Source organism: Pristiophorus japonicus, unplaced genomic scaffold (genome assembly GCF_044704955.1).
Source record: "Pristiophorus japonicus isolate sPriJap1 unplaced genomic scaffold, sPriJap1.hap1 HAP1_SCAFFOLD_33, whole genome shotgun sequence".
NCBI lineage: Eukaryota > Metazoa > Chordata > Chondrichthyes > Pristiophoridae > Pristiophorus > Pristiophorus japonicus.
Genome location: NW_027253106.1, coordinates 9,251,176 through 9,270,735, shown reverse-complemented (window position 1 = coordinate 9,270,735; position 19,560 = coordinate 9,251,176). Strand labels below are relative to the sequence as shown.

Here is a 19,560-nt window from a genome sequence, read left to right as displayed (position 1 = left end):
TGTGCGGGTCCAGACTGCCTCCACGCATCCACAATGAATGTCCCTCCATTTATTTGGGAAAAGTACAACTGAGAGTGGGCAAGTTCCATCCCGGTCGGAGCTATCTGAAGCTTTAACTGACTGACACCTTGGTTTTGAATGTCTTGCAACATGCAATGGCGTCAGTCTCTGTGGCGCAATGGGTTAGCGCGTTCGGCTGTTAACTGAAAGTTTGGTGTGTCGGGCCCACCCACGGAAGAAGCCTCTAACTTTTTTCCCCTGATGATTCAGTGCCGCACAGTTCCAGGTTGTCTTTGTGAGTTTTGGCTGCATGAATATATTCCGCAAACATTGCCAGCTGTTCTGTCTTCCAGTGAGTTCCCACTCCAATACTTTTATGAGCATTCAGTGTATATAAAAGGATAACAATTTTTACATGGATCATGTTCCTCCATCCAGCCCAATAGAAATAAATTAATTTATTGAGTTTAAAGAAACTGGTGGAAATTGATACTGTTGATACATATATAGAACTGGAACTTCGGTCTCAAGTGTTCCTCCTATCAAGAATAGGCACACAGACAATCAATGGTTTTATAACTGAGTCATACACAATTACAATTTTAAACTATTCTCATAAAATACAGTATGTTAATGAGATAGGCATAAAAGTTCATCACATGTAAAGAGAAAATGAATGATAGGAGATACCACTGTCCCTCAGTAAGTATAGTATTATTTCTTTCATACTGCATAAGGTTGTCGGTTAATTAGCGGTGATGAAATCAATTCTGATTTTTTCACGTCAACTGCATGTCGTCAATTTTATAAGGCTTTGAATTAAGAAACTGTGCTTCAAAAGTTACTGCCCTGACCTGGAATCGAAGCTTTTTTCGGTGGCATGAGGACTGGTTTTACCCAATCATTTAAAGGTGATTTCAAAGAATCACGTGGCGTTACATTCAGATCACGGTTACAATGTGTTTCGATGTGAAACAAGTGGATTGAAAAGGACAATAATGACATCAGTCATTACGCTGCAGCGATGCAGCAGTGCAGCGTTCCCTCGTGGTCCAGTGATTCGGAGCTGGGGACGAGCGATTAGTCGATGGGTTGATTGCGGCTTTGATCTGCTGTTGAGAAGCGAGGCGGCAATGCAGGATTTTTTAATAATCTCTCACAACTCAACTGAAAGCAGCCGGAATGTGCAGCTTTGAGAGGGGTTTCTGCACCGTCAGGGCTGGAAACAGGAGGGAGTGAGAGGCACTGGGGAGAGTTTGATAGTGTACAGAACTGTATGAGAGAAACAGCAAATGTAAAAGGGCTGTGAGAGATTTCACTTTGTTAAGATTGGACCACTACTGTGAATTATTAAATTTTTACTAATATTGAAAGAAACACATTTTTTAAATGATTTCGCACAGTTTCGAACCACATTCGCATATTAGGCAAACGAAATAACCACTGAACTATGAAAATGCTGAGGTTATATACTGTTAAAAACATAACCAGAGCCATAACCTACACAGCTGGCCTACACTGCAAGAACTGGTTTTATGAGAATAGAAAGACGGTGCTATATTTAGGACGGCAATGAGTGTGGCAGGAATTGATCAAGTGTTTCTCAGACTTTACACACAGGAACAGGAGGTGGCCATTTAGCAGCGAGTGGTTAGGTTCTGGAATGCACTGCTTGAAAGTGCGGTGGAGGCAGACTCCATCTTATCTATCAAAGGGGAGTTGGATAAGTGTCTGAAAGAAAAGCAATTGCAGGGCGACGGGAAAGGGCGGGCGAGTGGAACTCGCTGAGAGTCGGCACAGGCTCGACGGGCCGAATGGCCTTCCGTGCTATAACCATTCCATGATTCTATAAGTTAGTGGCACATTTCATACTGTGGGTGGAAGCAGAACATTGCATAGGGACATAGAGTGAATCGGCATATCTGCAGGCACCTGATTCAGGAGATTGGGGGGGCGCGGAAATTCGGGAGTTTAATGACTTTGAAAGGAATATTTTTGTTTTCTGCAGTTTCGGTCAGAGAAATGTTTGTGAAAGGAATTCTTTGCAGAAAAGGATCCAGCATTTAATCTTCTGCCTCAACACATCTTTCTGGTTTTCAGGGTCACATTTCGTTTCCATTTTATTCTTCCAGAATATATATTTCCTTTGCTGTTTCACAATAACCAGACCCTTGCTCTAAAGTCTGTCTTACTGTTTCCCCAGTCTCCTGTTGATGTTACCAGCAATGAACATTTTGAACCCGACCCCGAAAGCAGTGTGTAAAATGGTTTATGGTTTAAGAGTTAACTTGCTGAGCATCGATAAATTATCCAATTATGGACGCTCCTTCATTTAGCATTTCTTTATTTGGGCAAAAGAAGATCATTGGTTAATTAACGACGTATTCCCGTGAAAGCAACATAAAATGTAATTAAAAAATAATCAACAAACTTGGTGTTCTAACCCGAGAACCTGAGATTAAAATTCTCATGCTCTATCAACTGAGTTAGTCGGGCTTCTGCTAAAGCTCACATTTTTGTCACTGATTCCAACCAGGCGCCTGTTGGCTCCACCCCAGATGTTTAAACTTGCTTTCGAGGAACTGCCAGGATCTTCTTGAATGGCCTACCCTGGCCCCTGATCCTTACATGCTTATCATCTTAAGACCATTCACAGGGCAACAAACTCACCTCTGAGCATGTATGAGGATAAAGCTCCAGAAAATATTCCCAACTGGTGAGCTTTCGCGTGTGAAGCGAACGTGTTAACCACTGCACTGCGGAAACATCTTCACTTTCAGCACCCGGTCAGATGGAAATGTTAAGCACGCATGTGAACTGCTGAATCCCACTTTTAAGGAGCTGTTCGTGGTACCAAGCAAATGACTTTGGCTTAAATACTAAAAAGAAGAAAAGGGATTTGAAACCACTCTTTAAGAGCAGATTGAAAAGTGAACAGAGCACCTTCGAAAGCTCGGCCATCCGGACTGTAAGTTAAATTAAATTTTGAACTTTTGTGTCTTGCAACATGCATTAAATGATGATATCTGGCATTTCTGTGCCTGACATCGGGGAAACAGTGAGACAAACCTTGGAGCAAGGGTCGGGTTATTGCCAAACAGCAAAGAAATTCTCAACTCTGGAAGAACAATGACCCCAACATGATTTGAATAGGCAGCTTTTTGATCGGGAGTCAGACACACTACCGTTGCTCCACGAGGTCGACAGTATAGAGTGCTCATGTTTGTATTCATGAAGGTTCCTGAAACACAGTTTCATTTACCCTGCATTGGTGCAATGAAAGGCCTTCAAAATCCCCGGCCACTCGCACAGTGAGTCAGACAGCATCAGAAGCAGTGCCAACCTGTCACTTACCCTCTCACGCCCGCTTTCATCACTTGCTGCCCGCGGACTGCAGAAAATCCAGTTCATCATCATCATAGGCAGTCCCTCGAAGCGAGGATGACTTGCTTCCGCGCCAAAAACGGATGAGTTCACAGGTGTTTCAATGATGGACCTAATATTCCAGGTCCGGAACTGCATGTTGAAGGGTGGAAGATGTCTGTTTGTGGATTGTTTTAACGTGTGGTGGCCCTTGTACCCTCGCCGTCACAAGGGATTGACAGAGTGAGGTCTTGGTCCAGAGTCAATGGTTATCCAAGACGACTGGAGACCATCTCTGCTGCACGGACCCAGTGTGCACACATATCGCAGTGTGAGCTGGCCCGTACTGCCCCTGGCCCAGAACTTACGCCGCCACTGATCCACGATCACATCCCTCGAAAGTCTTTCTCAGCTCCTGCTGTACCTGCCCAAGCTCCAATCACAGACCTGGACTTTGATGACGTCACTCTTCGCTACCGTCGCCCTCCTGCACCAGCTCGCACTGTACCTTGCCGTGGTACACCACCACGCCGCACCCAGGCCGCCGGTCAACGCTCGTTTTATGGCCCCGAACTGTCACTGGTGTTCGCACGCAGGTCGGGACCTCCACGATGCTCCGAGAAAATCCAGTTACATGCTGTTTCACCGCACAATTCTCAGCTGTGCTGGTAAGCTGACTATATTTAAGCTATCGCAGAAACTGCGAGCAGTATTCCCTGGTAGTCTAGTGGTTAGGATGTGGTGCTCTCACTGCCATGGTATGGGTTTGATTCCCGGTTTGGAAATAATATTTACAGAGCAAGTTGACAAAAATAATTTAAGTCTGTGAGAGACTGAATAATTGTTTCACTCATCATGAATCCATCCACATGTGTAGCACACTGAAGGAAATTCAAATATGTTTGCCGAGCGACTGTCGAATTTTAATAACTTTTTATACAACCGAAGAATCAGCAGATAAAGAGGATATTCTTCCAATAGCATTTCATAGATAGCCCCAAGTGCAAGAGGAAGTAAGTCTTGCTACAATTGTACAGGGCCCTGGTGAGACCACACCTGGAGTACTGCGCACAGTTTTGATCTCCTTATCTGAGGAAGGTATACACTTGCCTTGGAGGTGGTACAACGGAGGTTCACCAGATTGATTCCTGGGATGAAAGGACTGTCCTCTGGTGAGAGATTGTATCGAATGGGCCGATACTCTCTGGAGTTTGGAAGAAAGAAACGTGATCTCATTGAAACGGACAATATTCTGAAGGGGATCGAAAGAATGGGCGCTGAAAAGCCCGGCTAGCTCAGTCGGTCGAGCATGAGACTCTTAATCTCAGGGTCGTGGGTTCGAGCCCCACTTTGGGCGATTACTTTTATTTTGCTTTCGCGGGTAAATATCATAAATGAACCCATTATCTTCTTTTGCACAATGATAAAAATGCGAACTCAGGGATGTTGATAATTTAATCAAATAATGAAAGCAGCGCCTCAGACCGCTCGGCCGTCCGTACTGTTAGATGCTCCAGTTAAAAGTTATTGCTCTTGAAAATTTTAGACTGGGCGCTTGTTCAGGGTTGCTGGAAGGCCCAGTGTCCGGGGTATCCTCTCCCCCGGGGTTTTCTTGGGCTCTGCTCGGAGCACGGCGAGCTTTGGCCCAGCTCTGAGGTTGCTTGCATCCCTGGGATGGACAATAAACCTCTGAGCTCTGGAACTGGGAAGAGCGAATAATTAACAAGTTGTTTGTCGGTTTCAAATGCAGCTTAGATCTGCTGGTATAAACCGATAGCATTTCCTTCATTCTGAGAAACAACGCTAACAGAGACATTCAAAACTTCAATCACTGAACTTTAATAATTCATGAAACTTTAATCCTTGATGAAGTTTTATCCCTAATCTGATTTTACGCAATCTGTATTTGAGGAGACTGGTTTTAAATGTTCGTTGCTCATGGAACAAGGTATCCAAAACAGCTTGTATTCAATGTTATTGCAGACAAGTTTTTGCTTGAGATATAATGTTTCTGCGCAGGCTTGAACCGGAAACCTTTCACGTGTGACGGAAATGTGATAACCACGACACGACAGACACTGTTACTTAGCTCAGTGCTCAGAGAGAGGTGTTCAGCAACAAGCTGAAATGCTCAATGCCTCTCTCTGCAAAAAGTTCCTTTCACAAACATTTATCTGCCCAGAACATCAACAAACAATAATGTTCTCCTTTCAAATTCATTAAACTCCCCAATTTCCATATTTGCAATTTTAAGGACAAAGACTAAAAGCTTTTTCGATCAGAAAATTGCAGGAACCTCCTGTGTTTAATGAAAGGGCTTTTCATTGTTGATTTCTGTGCGCAACTTGTGTCATTTATTTAATTCTTGGCAACCTGTATCACACCGCCACCAGAGGGCCTATCTTTTGGAGTCACAAGTGATCCCAGCATCCCTTGGGAGCACGGTATATAAGCAGGCCACCCATGAGGTACCTGCACTCTGGAGTCTTATGAAAGGAGCTAATGAAACGCTTACTCATTGTTCACAGTACTCAGTTTCATCCTTTATTTTGACAGTATCAATTGGCGATGAGACAACGAACAACCGCGCAAAAATGCAAGGAACAGTTGGTATCCTAGAGAAGTTCTCAGAAGGGGAGAACTGCGAAGCCTTCGTGGAGAGACTCGAACAATAATTTGTGGCCAACGAGCTGGAAGGGGACGAGAACGCTGCCAAATGAAGGGCGATCCTCCTTACAGTCGGTGGGGCTACAACCTATGGCCTCATGAACAATGTTCCAGCTCAGGTAAAACCAGCAACTAAATCCTATGAAGAATTGTGTACGCTGGTCTGGGAGCATCTAAATCCTAAAGAAAGCGTCCTGATGGCGAGGTATCGGTTCTGCACGTGCCAATGGTCAGAGGGCCAGGTAGTGGCGAGTGATGTCTCAGAACGAAGGCGTCTCGCAGGACATTGCAAATTATGAAGGGTTCCAAAACAATTGCTGAGAGACTTTTTTATGCTTGTCATTGGCCATGAGGTAATCCTTTGCAAACTGTTGACTGTTGAAACTCAGATTCTGAGCAAAGCCATAACGATAGGTCAGGCAATTTCCAACAGCTCCTTTTAACCCAATCACAGAATTTATTTCGAGTGCACTGGATGGAGGAACATGATCCATGTAAAAAATTGTTATCATTTTACATGAACCAGATGTTCATAAAAGTTTTGGAGTTGAAACTCACTGCATTACAGCACAGCTGGCAATCTTTGCGGAATATATTGATGCAGCCAAAATGCACAATGGCAACCTGGAACTGTGCGGCACCGAATCCTCGGGGAAAAAACAGTTAAAGGCTTCGTCCCTGGGTGAGCTCGAACCACCAACTACTTGATCAACAACTAAACGCACTATCCCATTGCCACACAGAAACTAACTTAAACATGTGTTGCAAGACATCCCAAACCAGGTTGTCAGTCATTTAATGCTTCACTTTACTCTGACCGGGATGCAACTTGTCCACTCTCAGTTGTGCTTTTCCCAAATAAAGTGTAGAACATTCATTGTGGATGTGTGGAAGCAGTCTGGTCCCGCACACTGCAGACACTTCCATTTTACGGCCAACCTGCTCTCCCAGAACCGGTGTGATCTACCTTCCAGCCTTCCGGTGCCTTGTCTGCGACAAAGTATTCTGATTGTCCCGAAGCCGGTATTCGGTTTTAATTCCTTTTCAGCTCCTGACTGCAGATATTCCTGTGATGACAAGTGAACTAAATGCTTACAGGGACAGTTGGATACATCAAATCTTTGCTTGGTGAAATTTCAAAGATTGAAAGAGATGCACTTCAACCCCAAACCTCGTCAACCGACTTGCTAACCACAACAAGCTGCTCCCGTGAGATGGAAGCCCCGTTGCTGTTTCAAGCTTGAATGCAGGTACAAGCAGAACTCATTCAAAGAAAGTCCAAGGCCCTGAGGCACCTGATTATTTGCACCAAACTCCTTCACAAAGTGTTGAGGTTCGTGTGGGATGATATGGGCACATCTTCCCCCACACTACAACACGTCAAACAAAACTCAACGGCTGTAAAGCGCTTTGTCGTCATGAGTTCCTGACTGCAGAAATGTAAGTCCTTCTTTGCAAAATTTCTATGCAATTTCAAAATTATCAGCAACATCATGGGCTCATCCAGGATTTGAACCCAAAACTTCTCACAACAAATGTGAAGGGAGAATCATACCCCGGGACCAACAAGCCAACTGTTTGACAATATGGAGATAATCATTACAAGAGTATTTTTTTGTGTGTCGCTATTCTTGATCAGAGAAGCACATGAGACCGAATCAGTGACTTTGCTTTTTCGTCCTGTCTTCTGAAGCGCAGCACGGTCCCACTCCGACAGTCAATGAGCTGTGGGACGTTAGTGTATCCAGGCTGCGGGTGGCCACCCCGAGCGCAGCAGAGGGGATTCTGCATTCGTTCTCGATGGGACAGGATTTCCCGTTCTCTCTTCCTTTTGTCTGTATACCTGTGCTTTGGTGTCTCTATTTATTCCCCCTGTCTCATTTTCTAGTTTTCAATGGGAACAAAAGATGAAATGACTGCCACGATGGAACAATTTCTCTCACTCAAAGGTAAATGCACTACTGTTGCTCCATGAGGTCAAGACAGCTAGCCGTTGATATTCAGGTTCATATATAAATATATATAAATATATCGACAAGTATCGTACCTGTTCCCTGGTGGTCGAGCGGTTAATTCCGGCGCACTAACCTGGTAACGATTCTCGGTCAATTCGTTAAATAAATATAATTGAGATCTGTGACACGAATATTAATTGCTGTAATCACCAAAAATAACCCCATTACTTTCTGTTACGGACCGAGCTCACAGATTTTCTTGTTTCTCCTGCCCGTTGCTGGACATGTGTTCGGGGTTAAATTTTACAAACTTGGCAAGTTCGCTGATCGCGGGGAGACGGTTGGAGCCTCTGTGGACCCACTGTGAGGATGTGGAAGTGAACACGGTGGCTGGGTGATCCGTGACATTTCTGTGAAGGGCAGCGGAGGAGAAGGATTGAGAACTTTCACTGTGGGACAGAAGTTTTTTCAGGTGAGCCAAAACATTCCTGATCCTTCTCTCTTCTTAGGTAATCCCCGGAGTCCAGGATGACTTGCTTCTGCATTAAAAATCAGTGGTGATCAGCACAGTGGGAGCTCACAAGTCAGCTCCCCTCTGTTGTGCCAGCTGTGCCAGAGGTTTCCTTAGTGTAGTGATTATTACGTTTGCTTTATCCGTGAAATGTCACCGATTTGATCCTGGCCAGAACCATTATCTTTAAACGTGCTGTGGATGAACAATCAGAGGTGAGTGTAGTCTTCTGGCAAATGCTGGCTGACCTGCTGAGATTTCCAGCATTTGCTGTTTTTATTTGCTATTTATTCTCCTGGCAAAAGGGCTACCTGATTCCTTAATTGCTGTTTAGTTCACTTCAATAACTAGATAACTTTCAGTGAGAGAAAACGGATCAACCGGGGATCATTCGCGTGTGAGGCCAACTTGATATCCGCTGCACTTCAGCACATCAAAGGGCGAGAAACCTGAATATAAAGGATGAGCTCACAAATGTCAGGTGCAGTGCAGTCTGGTCAGTTGGTAGAGCATGAGACTCTTAGTTTTGAGAATTTGTGATTCAAGTCCAACGTTGGGTGATAACTTTTCATTAAATTTTGTATTACTTTCACGGAAAAACATAATTAATTAATCCATGATCTTCTTTTGCACAACGAAAGAAATGCTAGCTGAAGGAGAGTCCATAATTGAATCGTTTCTTCTGTGCTCTGCAAGTGTACTCTTCAACCATAAACTATTTTACACACTGTGCTTTCGGGGTGTGGTTCAAAATATTCATTGCGGGTAACATCAACAGGAGACTGGGGAAAAAGTGAGACTAACTTTAGAGCAAGAGACTGGTTATTGTGAAACACCAAAGGAATTATAAATTCGAGAAGAATGACATAGAAAAGAAATGTGACCCCTACACCCAGAAAGAAATGTTAAGGCAGAAGATTAAATGCTACATTCCTCTGTGCAAAAAATTCCTTTCACAAACATTTCTCTGACCGAAACTGCACAAAACAAAAATGTTCCTTTCAAAGTCATTAAACTCCCGAATTTCCGCGCCCCCCGAATCTCCTGAAACAGATGCCTCTAGTTTTGCCGATTCAATCCATGTCCCTTTGCAATGTTCTGCTTCCACCCACACTATGAAATGTGCCACTAACTTATAGAATCATGGAATGGTGACAGCACGGAAGGCCAGACTCAGCGAGTCGCACTCCCCCTCCCTTTCCCCGTAGCCCTGCAATTGTTTTTCCTTCAGACACTTATCCAACTCCCGTTTGAAAGAGAATATTGAGTCTGCCTCCACCGCACTTTCAAGCAGTGCTTTCCAGAACCTAACCACTCACTGCTAAATGGCCACATCCTGTTCCTTTCTGTAATGTCTGGGAAACACGAGATCAATTCCTGCCACACTCACAGCTTTCCTAAATATAGCACCATAATTCTATTCTCATAAAACCAGCTCCTTGAAGTATCGGCCAGCTGTGTTGCAAAAGCTCTGGTTATGTTCCCACCAGTACTTCAACTGCAGTGTTTCCGTAGTGTAGTGGTTATCACATTTGGCCAATGCGCGAAAAATTCCTGATTTGAAACTCAGTGCTAACATTTTGAAAACTTGTTCAACTAAATATTAGAAAAAACGGAATAATTCACATTAGTTGTTCAATGCTAACAAAGTGCAGTGTCCCACAGCCCTGTTACATTTGCTGTTTCTCTGTACAGTTCTGTACACACACAAACTCTCCACAATGTCTCTCACTCCCTCCCGTTTCCAGTCCTGACGGTGCAGAAAGCCCGTCTCAAAGCTGCACATACCAGCTGCTTTCAGTTGAGTTGTGAGAGATTATTAAAGGATCCTGCAGCGCCGCCTCACTTCACAACAGCAGATCAAGGCCGCAAACAACCCATCGACTAATCGCTCGTCCCCAGCTCCATAGGGAGTTAGGCCGGGACAAGCAGCAACATTCCGACCCCGCACTCTCTAACCAGCCGCTGCAGGAATGCAAGTCCTTCTTTGCAAAAGTTCCATGCAGATTCAAGGCCTCGTCCGGGATTTTAACCCGGTACCTCTCCCATATTTAAATCAACAACCCCGAATTGAGAATCTTCGCCCTCGACCAACGAGCCGACTGCGTGACAAATGTGCAGATAATATGGATCCATTTTAAAAGCATTTTTTGTGTGTTGTTATTCTTGATCAGAGAAGCACATGAAACCGAATCAGTGACTTTGCTTTTTCGACCTGTCTTCTGAAACGCCGCACGGTCCCACTCCGACAGTCAATGATCTGTTGGGACGTTAGTGTATCCAGGCTGAGAGTGGCCACACCGAGCGCAGCAGAGGAGTTTCTGCATTAGTTCTGGCTGGGGAGAGTGTTTTCCCTTCTCTCTTCCTCTTGACTGTATCCCTGTGTTTTGGTTTCTCTATTTATACCCCCTGCCTCAGCTTCGAGTTTTTAAAAGGGAACAAAATATGAAATGGGCGGCACTGTGGAACAATTTCGCTCACTCAAAGTTAGATACACGACCGTCGCACCATGAATCCTCGGCAGCTAGCCATTGATATTCAGGTTCATATCTGAATATATATAAATGTATCTAAATGTATCATAACTGTTCCCTGGTGGTCGAGGGGTTAAGTCCAGTGCACTAACCTGATAACGATTCTTGGTCAATTCATCAAATAAAAATAATTGAGTTCAGTGTGACGATGAGAAATTGCTGTAATCACCATGAATATCCCCATTGCTTCTGTGACGCACCGAGCTTATATATTTTCATGTTTCTCCTGCGCTTTGTGGGACACTTGTTCGGGGTTTAATTTTAAAAACTGTGTGAGTTCGCTGATCTTGGGGAGACGGTAGGAGCCTCTGTAGCACCACTGTGAGGATGTGAAAGTGAACAAGGTGGCTGGGTGATTCGTGACATTTCTGTAAAGGGCAGCGGAGGAGAAGGATTGAGAGCTTTCAGTGTGGGACAGAAGTTGTTTCAGTTGAGCCAACACATTCCTGATCCTCCTCTCTTCTTCGGTAATCCCCGGAGTCGAGGGTGTCTTGCTTCCACATTAAAAATCAGTGGTGATCAGCACAGAGGGAGCGCACTGGTCAGCTCCCCTCTGTTGTGCCAGCTGTGACAGAGGTTTCCGTCGTTTGTTTTATATGTGAAAAGTCCCTGGTTCGATCCCAGCCAGGAGCATTATGTTTAAACTTGCTGTGGATGAACAATCAGAGGGGAGTTTTGTCTGCTGGCAAATGCTGCCTGACCTGCTGAGATTTCCAGCATTTGCTATTTATTGTGTAAAACTCGAAGTTTTCTCAAAATTCAAACATATCCCCTCTGTGTGAAGAAACCCTAAGGAAGGATCATTTTGAACGCGCTTAAAATGAACTTTGGGATTTGAAAATATGCATGGGTCTTCAGGGGAAATGGAGCTGCAAACCAGGGGACCACGAACCTCTTAAAAAGCCAGTCTTTGGTTATTGGAGCTGACTGGGATATTGGAGCTAAACAAATTGTCTGGGGAACTGTGTAAACTCCAAAACTCAGCTCCCGAGGAGACATTAACATAGCAACAATTGAACTAGAGATTGCCCGCTGCAACTCGAAGCATGAAACCCATTCAGCACATGCATAATGTTAATCACCTATCCGGCATGCATGGAAAACCCAGGCCTTGGCAGACAACGTAAGCACCAAAAATAATTCATATATGGCAACTGGAATCCAACAGATCGACACATCCTGAAAAAGTTATCGTTAACGAGCCCGCCAAAATTTAACAAAGAATTATCAAGCCCGCTAAAACTAAGACAAAGAATCGAGTTTGATTTGGCGCACAGATTAGAAAGACTCTCAAGGTATAATTGAGGCCCCGTTTTACAGCCAAAGATCAGACTTTGCTTCTGCACCAGCTCCGTGCAATTCAGAAATGGCAGACTTTGAGATCAGCACACCAGCTTTCGTTAACCTGGTTCTTCAGAACATCGACCAAAACAGCATCGCAAACAACCTGCACACCAAGCAAGCCGCGGCAGCAAGGAGCTCATGAATCAACCACCAAGATATTACCAGCAGCCAAATTGGAAATATTGATCCACCACGACCAGCGATTTCCAAACCGAAGTCAACTCGACGAAAACCCGCAGATTCGCAAGCTGTTTGCAATCTTCAAGCTCTCCCTGAGCTACCAACGGGTAAAACATTACCTAAAAGAACTTTGAAACCTACTGCTGAATGAAGAAAGTATTTACTCACCTATAATTCCAATATGCACCCTACCGCATCAGCGGACACCAGCCAACTGAAGACAACACAGTAAGAAGTCTTCCACGACGTTCGGGTTATGGCAAGCAGAATCGACAGAGTCCAGCGAACCCCAAAACCGCGAAACAGCACTAACTGTCAATAAGAGGATTGGTGACCATTATCCCTGTTGCCCTAGAGTTTAACCTAGTCAGGTTTAGGTATTGGGAGGTGGGAGGTATCTTATTTTCTGGAACGCCTTTTGTAGGTGCAAAAAAGTGTTCCTTATTCTAGATATTGTAAGTTTGGACATTGTACTTATCGTTCCTGAATAAATTCAAAGTTTCTTGCACCAAAACCAGTTATCTCTTGCACTTTGTCACATCCCCAAATCAATCCAAAGTCTAGAACCCCGGGAGTGGGAGCGATTGTAACCACTCAGAAGGTCAGAGGTGAACCTGACCACGAGACCACCCCCTACAGTGACTGTATTTCAAAAAACGTTGCTTTTATTCATCCTGCGGAATGCATATTGCACAGATAATCTCAGCATACATTGTGCAGGCAAATGCAGCATTAGACACCAAACTGTTATGTGATCTGCTGCTTTGAAACAGGTAATTGCTGGTTGAACACACGATTTGACAACTCGACTTGGAGATCAAGCATCAATGACAAAGGCTTCAAAACTGCCCAACAGCACCAGGTGTCTTTCACTTGTTTGTCCCAAAATATCCCAATTCTCTGACCTCCCACTAGCCTTGGCCACTTTTAATGCCCTTGTTTTCAATTTGATACCATCTCTTATTTCCATAGTTAGCCACGGATGAGAACCCTTCTCTTTCAGTCTTTCCTTCTCATTGGGATATATCTTTGTTGCGAGTTATGAAGTATGTCCTTAAATGTCTGTCACTGTGAATTAATCGTCCCCTATTTTAATCTATTTGTATAGTCGTCTTTAGCCAACTCTGCCCTCATACGTTTGTACTCTCCTCTTTTTCAGCCTGGTGTGAGAACCAACTTTCGCACCCTCCAACTGAATGTGAAATGTACCCATATTATGGTCACTCATTCCTGGACGATCTTTTACCACAAGATAATTTATTAATCCTGCCTCATTACGGTAAGGGGGTGGTCTCTATGACGGGGTCAGGTTCCCTTCTGATCAACTTGAGCAGTTCGAATTGCTCCTGCTCCCTTGGGTTCTAGACTCTGGATTTATTTGGGGGGTGTGACAAAGTGCAAAGCACACTGGTTTCATGCAAAAGAACTTTGTTTTTATTAAAGTCAAAAATTACCAACTTAGTATCACTCTAATAAGAAAGTACAATATCATAACCTATTTAAACTTATTAATGAACAATACCTTACACACTCAGAGGGGGTTATAATCGCTTATAATGACTATAATAAAGAACAACACGTTACATTCAAAGGGGATTACAGTAGAATTACACCTCCCACCGCCCAATACCTAATTCTAGCTAGGTTAGACTCCAAGGCAGGCAGGGACTATGCTTCCCAGTTCTTTTGACAGCTAGAGGTGGATCGCGGTTTCGGGGTTCGCTGGTTGCGGCAGGGTCTGCTTGCCGTACCCCAAATGTCGGAGAAAACTGCTTGCTGCACAATCTTCGGTTGGGTTGAGTCCGCTGATGTGGTAATGCGCGTTTTGGATCTATGGGGTAAGTATCAGGTTTCCTTTTGTTACAAAAGATTTGTACAGTATTTTAGGGAATGTTTTACCCATTGGTAGTTCGGGATTAGATTGTAGAGTGGAAATTTATCAATTCTTCGGTTTTTCCCTTTTGGAGTTTTGTTTTGAGTTAGATCGATCGGTTGGTTTTTCGTTGATACCACGTTGGCTGTGGTCGGTAGCTGGCGCGATGGTGATATTCTTCCTTCCTCCAGGACTTCAGGACTTCGAGGCTGGAGAAGTTAGTTTACAGCTGTCGCGTTGGTTTCTCTCCTTGTCTTGATGACACAAGCGTAGTAAGGTGCTACGCGTTGTATGGCAAAGTGTGTCATATCCTCTATTGAAAGAGGGGGCCAGTTATACGGTTTGAGTGGTTCTAATCTTGGCGCCAAATCAGTTCAGAATTCTTTGTTTAAATTTGGTAGGCTTGACTCTTCACTGTAATATTTTGGTAGGCCTGTTAAAAGTTGATATGTTTTGGGTGGGTTGATGATCAAAAACTGTTTCCTGATGGAAATATTAGCTTGTTAATTGCAATGTCCTTTTATGCTTAATTTTTCGCATACACGCTGGCTTGGGCATCTTTGTGACATATATGCTGAAATGAATTTCCAGTTTCAAGTTCATGGTTAGCTATCTTTGGGCCATTTAGTAATGTATATGTCTCTAGTGGAGAAGGATTCTCGAATAGCCATTTCTCCAGACCGGTTAATTTAGTCCCCTCACCCAGGTAGTCTCACTAAGCAGTATGTCTTCTGTCAGTCCTTTTCGTCCTGCCCACAGCCTTGAATTTGTCTTGTATGAGTTCACAATTCTATTAAAGTTACTGGTTTCTTCCATAATCACTTTAGGGTTCCAAACTTTTTGGGAGGTAGTTCCAAATTAAATTTCCTTTCGAATCAGCCCAAACACAGGGGAGTGGCAGTTCTTGTGAATTTTGCACCCTCTTCAGTCCCCCCTGTTGACACTACACACTTGAGTGTCAATGAATGTAAGCAAAATTCCTGCTCCCGAGTGTCAACGTTCCCTGCATTTACACTAGTTAAACATTACCCTGCATCCCCCATTTAAATGCAATGCAATATGCAGGTGAATACAATTATTACAATTCGGTTATAGTATAGAGGGAATGCCCCTCCTTCAATCGGTTTTCTCAGTATAATAACGGTATACAGTCAAACACAATTTAAGAAGAATAATATAAAAGCACATAGTCAAACACATTCTTAAGTTCAGTAAAAATAAAGGTACATAGTCAAAACATTTTAAGTAACATTCTTATAACAGTCGCGATGTTGCAGTTTACAGCAGGTAAAACCAAACACAAATTAAACATGGCAGTATGATGTCACCCCTCCCTGCGCGATTCCCAAGTTCGGCCAAGGAGAGTACACCACACTTTGCTGCCTGACCTGACGACCTCTGCATTTCACTCAGCAAGTGAGACCAAGTCAAGGATAATCGCGAGTTGACAAATAACTAACATGTGGGAAGCGATTTGGATCCAGACTGGGACTTCTATATTTCTGAAAATGTCCCACCAAGGCGGAATGGTGATCTCTAGAATCCTTTTCCCTATCTCAATGGTTTTCTGTTCTAGAGTGTAGAAGTGTTTTTGTGAGACAATTACAATTTTTAGCAGAGCGGTAAGATTTTCGGGTAGAGCTGGAATTGCATATCCAAATGTACAACAAAATCCGGCAGGTTAGTAATATTTTCCTTCACAGTGAGCTGGACAGTGGAGGGTTCAGCAATCGGGACAAACATTCCTGGGGCACTTGAACCGATGCCTCAGGTTTGAAGCAGAAACTGCTGTCACGTACCGGACACCAGAAGTGTCCATGTTGGTAGTGGGGCGTACTGGTGGTGACATAGTAGTTCGCAGCCCCTATGTATGCTACTTGTGGAGGGACATGGTCTTGTGCAATTAACTCCATTGTACAGTTGATAGGCTGCAGCTTTAAACCCGCAGTGTGGTTTCAAATCGACGTTCAAGTGCTGGGGATACAGTATTATGTGTGCACCCCTGCTCCGTCACCCGGAGAGGTCAGTACCCATCATCGCGTGCTCCCACTTTAGGACATAGTGTGCATCTCCTTGAATGACTCCAATATTCCCCACTCTGTATACCGGTGCGGGTCGAGCTGTCACACCCATGACCGGCATCCTTAGTACTTTCCCCATGATGGTGTGATTAAAACGCCCGCAATCTACTGGGACATTGTAGGCTTCAGAAGCTCGGCAGAGCTGGCATGGGCTTCGTGAATTACTGTGTAGGTGGAGGGCTGCGAGGTGCTTGTTAATGATTCAGGGGGGGAATAAACCTTGTTTTAAATCGTCCAGGTTGTTGCGGCACTCGCCCAACAAACATTCCCCGTACATCACACACACCTCGTTCTGTGCAGCCTGGTCAGATGCATTCCTATCCTCCCGTATCAATGCTTTCGATGTCTGTACATGTTTTTCCAGCTCAGCCACTCTTTCTTTGAAATGGACAATCATAGCCTGGTCCTCGTGTAGTTCTGATTCGACGGGAGGGGGCAGTTCGTGAGGCGAGAGGCCTATAAAAGCCCGACAGTTCGAGGAGAGAGGTGGCCGTCAGGAGTGGGGAGTTCGTGAGGCGAGAGGCCTTTAAAGGCTCAACAGTGCGAGGAGAGAGGCAGCCGTTGGGAGGCGGGAGTTCGTGAGGCGAGAGGCCTACAACGGCCCAATAGTTCGAGGAGAGAGTTGGGATGTGGGAGCTTGTGAGGCGAGAGGCCTATAACGGCCCAGCCGGTGCAGCTGCAGCTGGGTGAGAAGGCAAAAAATAAGTAGAAAGAAATCGAAAGGTGACTTCACAGCCAAGGGGGTGATTGGTGAATCGCTTTTCTTTTTTCTTTTCTCTATCAGTCAGTAATTTTAGCATTGTTGTTGCCAAATTAAGTTTATCTCGGGGTTAATTCATGGCAGGAGAGCTCGGACACGTGTGATGCTTCTCCTGTACTATCTGGGAAATCAGGGACGCTTCCAGTGCCCTGACGACTACGTATGCGGGAAGTGTATCCGCCTTCAGCTCCTGATGGACCGCATGGCGGCGTTGGAGTTGCAGGTGGATTCACTCTGGAGCATCCACAATGCTGAGAATGACGTGAATAGCACGTTTAATGAGATGGTCTCAGCGCAGGTAAAGGGTACACAGCCCAGCCAGATAGTAAATGGGTGACCAACAGGAAGAGCAGTGCAAGGAAGGTAGTGCAGGGGTCGCCTGCGTTCATCCCCCTGCAAGACAGATACACGGCTTTCGGTACTGTTAAGGGGGATGACTCATCAGGGGAGAGCAGCAGCAGCCAAGTTCATGGCACCATGAGTTGCTCTGCTGCACAGGAGGGCAGGAAAAGGGAAGGACAGCGATAGTGATAGGGGATTCAATTGTGAGGGAAATAGATACGCGTTTCTGCGGCCGCAACTGAGACTCCAGGATGGTATATTGCCTCCCTGGTGCAAGGGTCAAGGACGTCTTGGAGCGGGTGCAGGACATTCTGAAAAGGGCGGGTGAACAGCCAGTTGTCATGGTGCATAGAGGTACCAACGATATGGTTAAAAAACGGGATGAGTTCCTACGAGAGAAATTTAGGGAGCTAGGAGCTAAATTAAAAAGTAGGACCTCAAAAGTAGTAATCTCAGGATTGCGACCAGTGCCACGTGCTAGTCAGAGTAGGAATCGCAGGATAGCTCAGATCAATACATGGCTTGAGCAGTGGAGCACAAGGGAGGGATTCAAATTCCTGGGACATTAGAACCGGTTCTGGGGGATGTGGGACCAGTCCAAACGTGACGGTCTGCACCTGGGCAGCACCGGAACCAATGTCCGAGGGGCAGTGTTTGCTAGCGCTGTTTGGGAGGAGTTAAACTAACATGGTAGGGGGATGGGAACCTATGCAGGGAGACAGAGGGAACTAAAATCGGGGCAGAAGCAAAATATAGAAAGGAGAATAGTAAATTGGAGTGCAGAGAAACTCAAGGCACAAAACAAAAAAGGCCACATGACAGCAAAATCCTAAAAAGACAAGCCTGAAGGCTCTGTGCCTCAATGCGAGGAGCATTCGGAATAATTTGGACGAATTAACCGTGCAGACAGCAGTTAACGGCTACGATGTAATTGGCATCACGGAGACATGGCTCCAGGGTGATCAAGGTTGGGAACTCAACATCCAGGAGTATTCAACATTTAGCAAGGATAGGCAGAGAGGAATAGGAGGCGGGGTGGTGTTGCTGGTGAAAGAGAAAATTAATGCAACAGTAAGGAGAGTCATTAGCCTGCATGATGTGGAATCGGTATGGGTGGAGCTACGGAATACCAAAGGGCAGAAAACGCTATTGGGAGTTGTGTACAGACCACCAAACAGCTGTAGTGAGGTTGGGGAAAGCATCAAATAAGAAATAAGGGATGTGTGCAATAAAGGTACAGCAGTTATCATGTGCGACTTTAATCTACAAAATGATTGGGCTAACCAAACTGGTAGCAATGCAGTGGAGGAGGATATCCTGGAGATTATTACGGATGGTTTTCTCGACCAATATGTGGAGGAAGCAACTCGAGAGCTGGCCATCCGAGACTGTGTGATGTGTAGTGAGAAGGGACTAATTAGCAATCTTGTTGTGCGAGGCCACTTGAGGAAGAGTGACCATAATATGGTCGAATACTTGATTAAGATGGAGAGTGACACAGTAAATTCGGAAACTAGGTCCTTCATGTAAAGAAAGGTAACTTCGACGGTATGAGGCGTGAATTAGTTGGAATAGACTGGAAAAGGATACTTAACGGGTTGACAGTGGATAGGCAATGGCAAATATTTAAAGATGACATGGATGATCTTTAGCAACTGTGCACAACTTTTTGTAGTAAAAATAAAACGGGGAAGGTGGATCAATCGTGGTTAATATGAGAAATTAAGGATGGTGTTAAAACCAAGAAGAGGCATATAAATTGGCATAAAAAAGCAACATACCTGAGGACTGGGAGAAATTTAGAATTCAACAGAGGAAGACTAAGGGTTTAATTAAGCGGGGGAAAATAGGGTAGGAGAGGAAGCTTGCAGGGAATATAAAAACTGACTGCAAAAGCTTCTGTAAAAAAGTGAAGAGAAAAAGATTAGTGAAGACATTTGCAATCGATTT

At 44.6% G+C, this 19,560-nt stretch overlaps 1 non-coding gene across 1 annotated transcript; it reads left to right on the top strand.

Annotated features, from left to right (window-relative positions):
* Positions 1–4,647: 4,647 nt before the first annotated feature.
* On the top strand, positions 4,648–4,720 carry trnak-cuu (transfer RNA lysine (anticodon CUU)). The gene has a single exon. It is a non-coding gene; the product is annotated as a tRNA-Lys (tRNA).
* Positions 4,721–19,560: the final 14,840 nt, after the last annotated feature.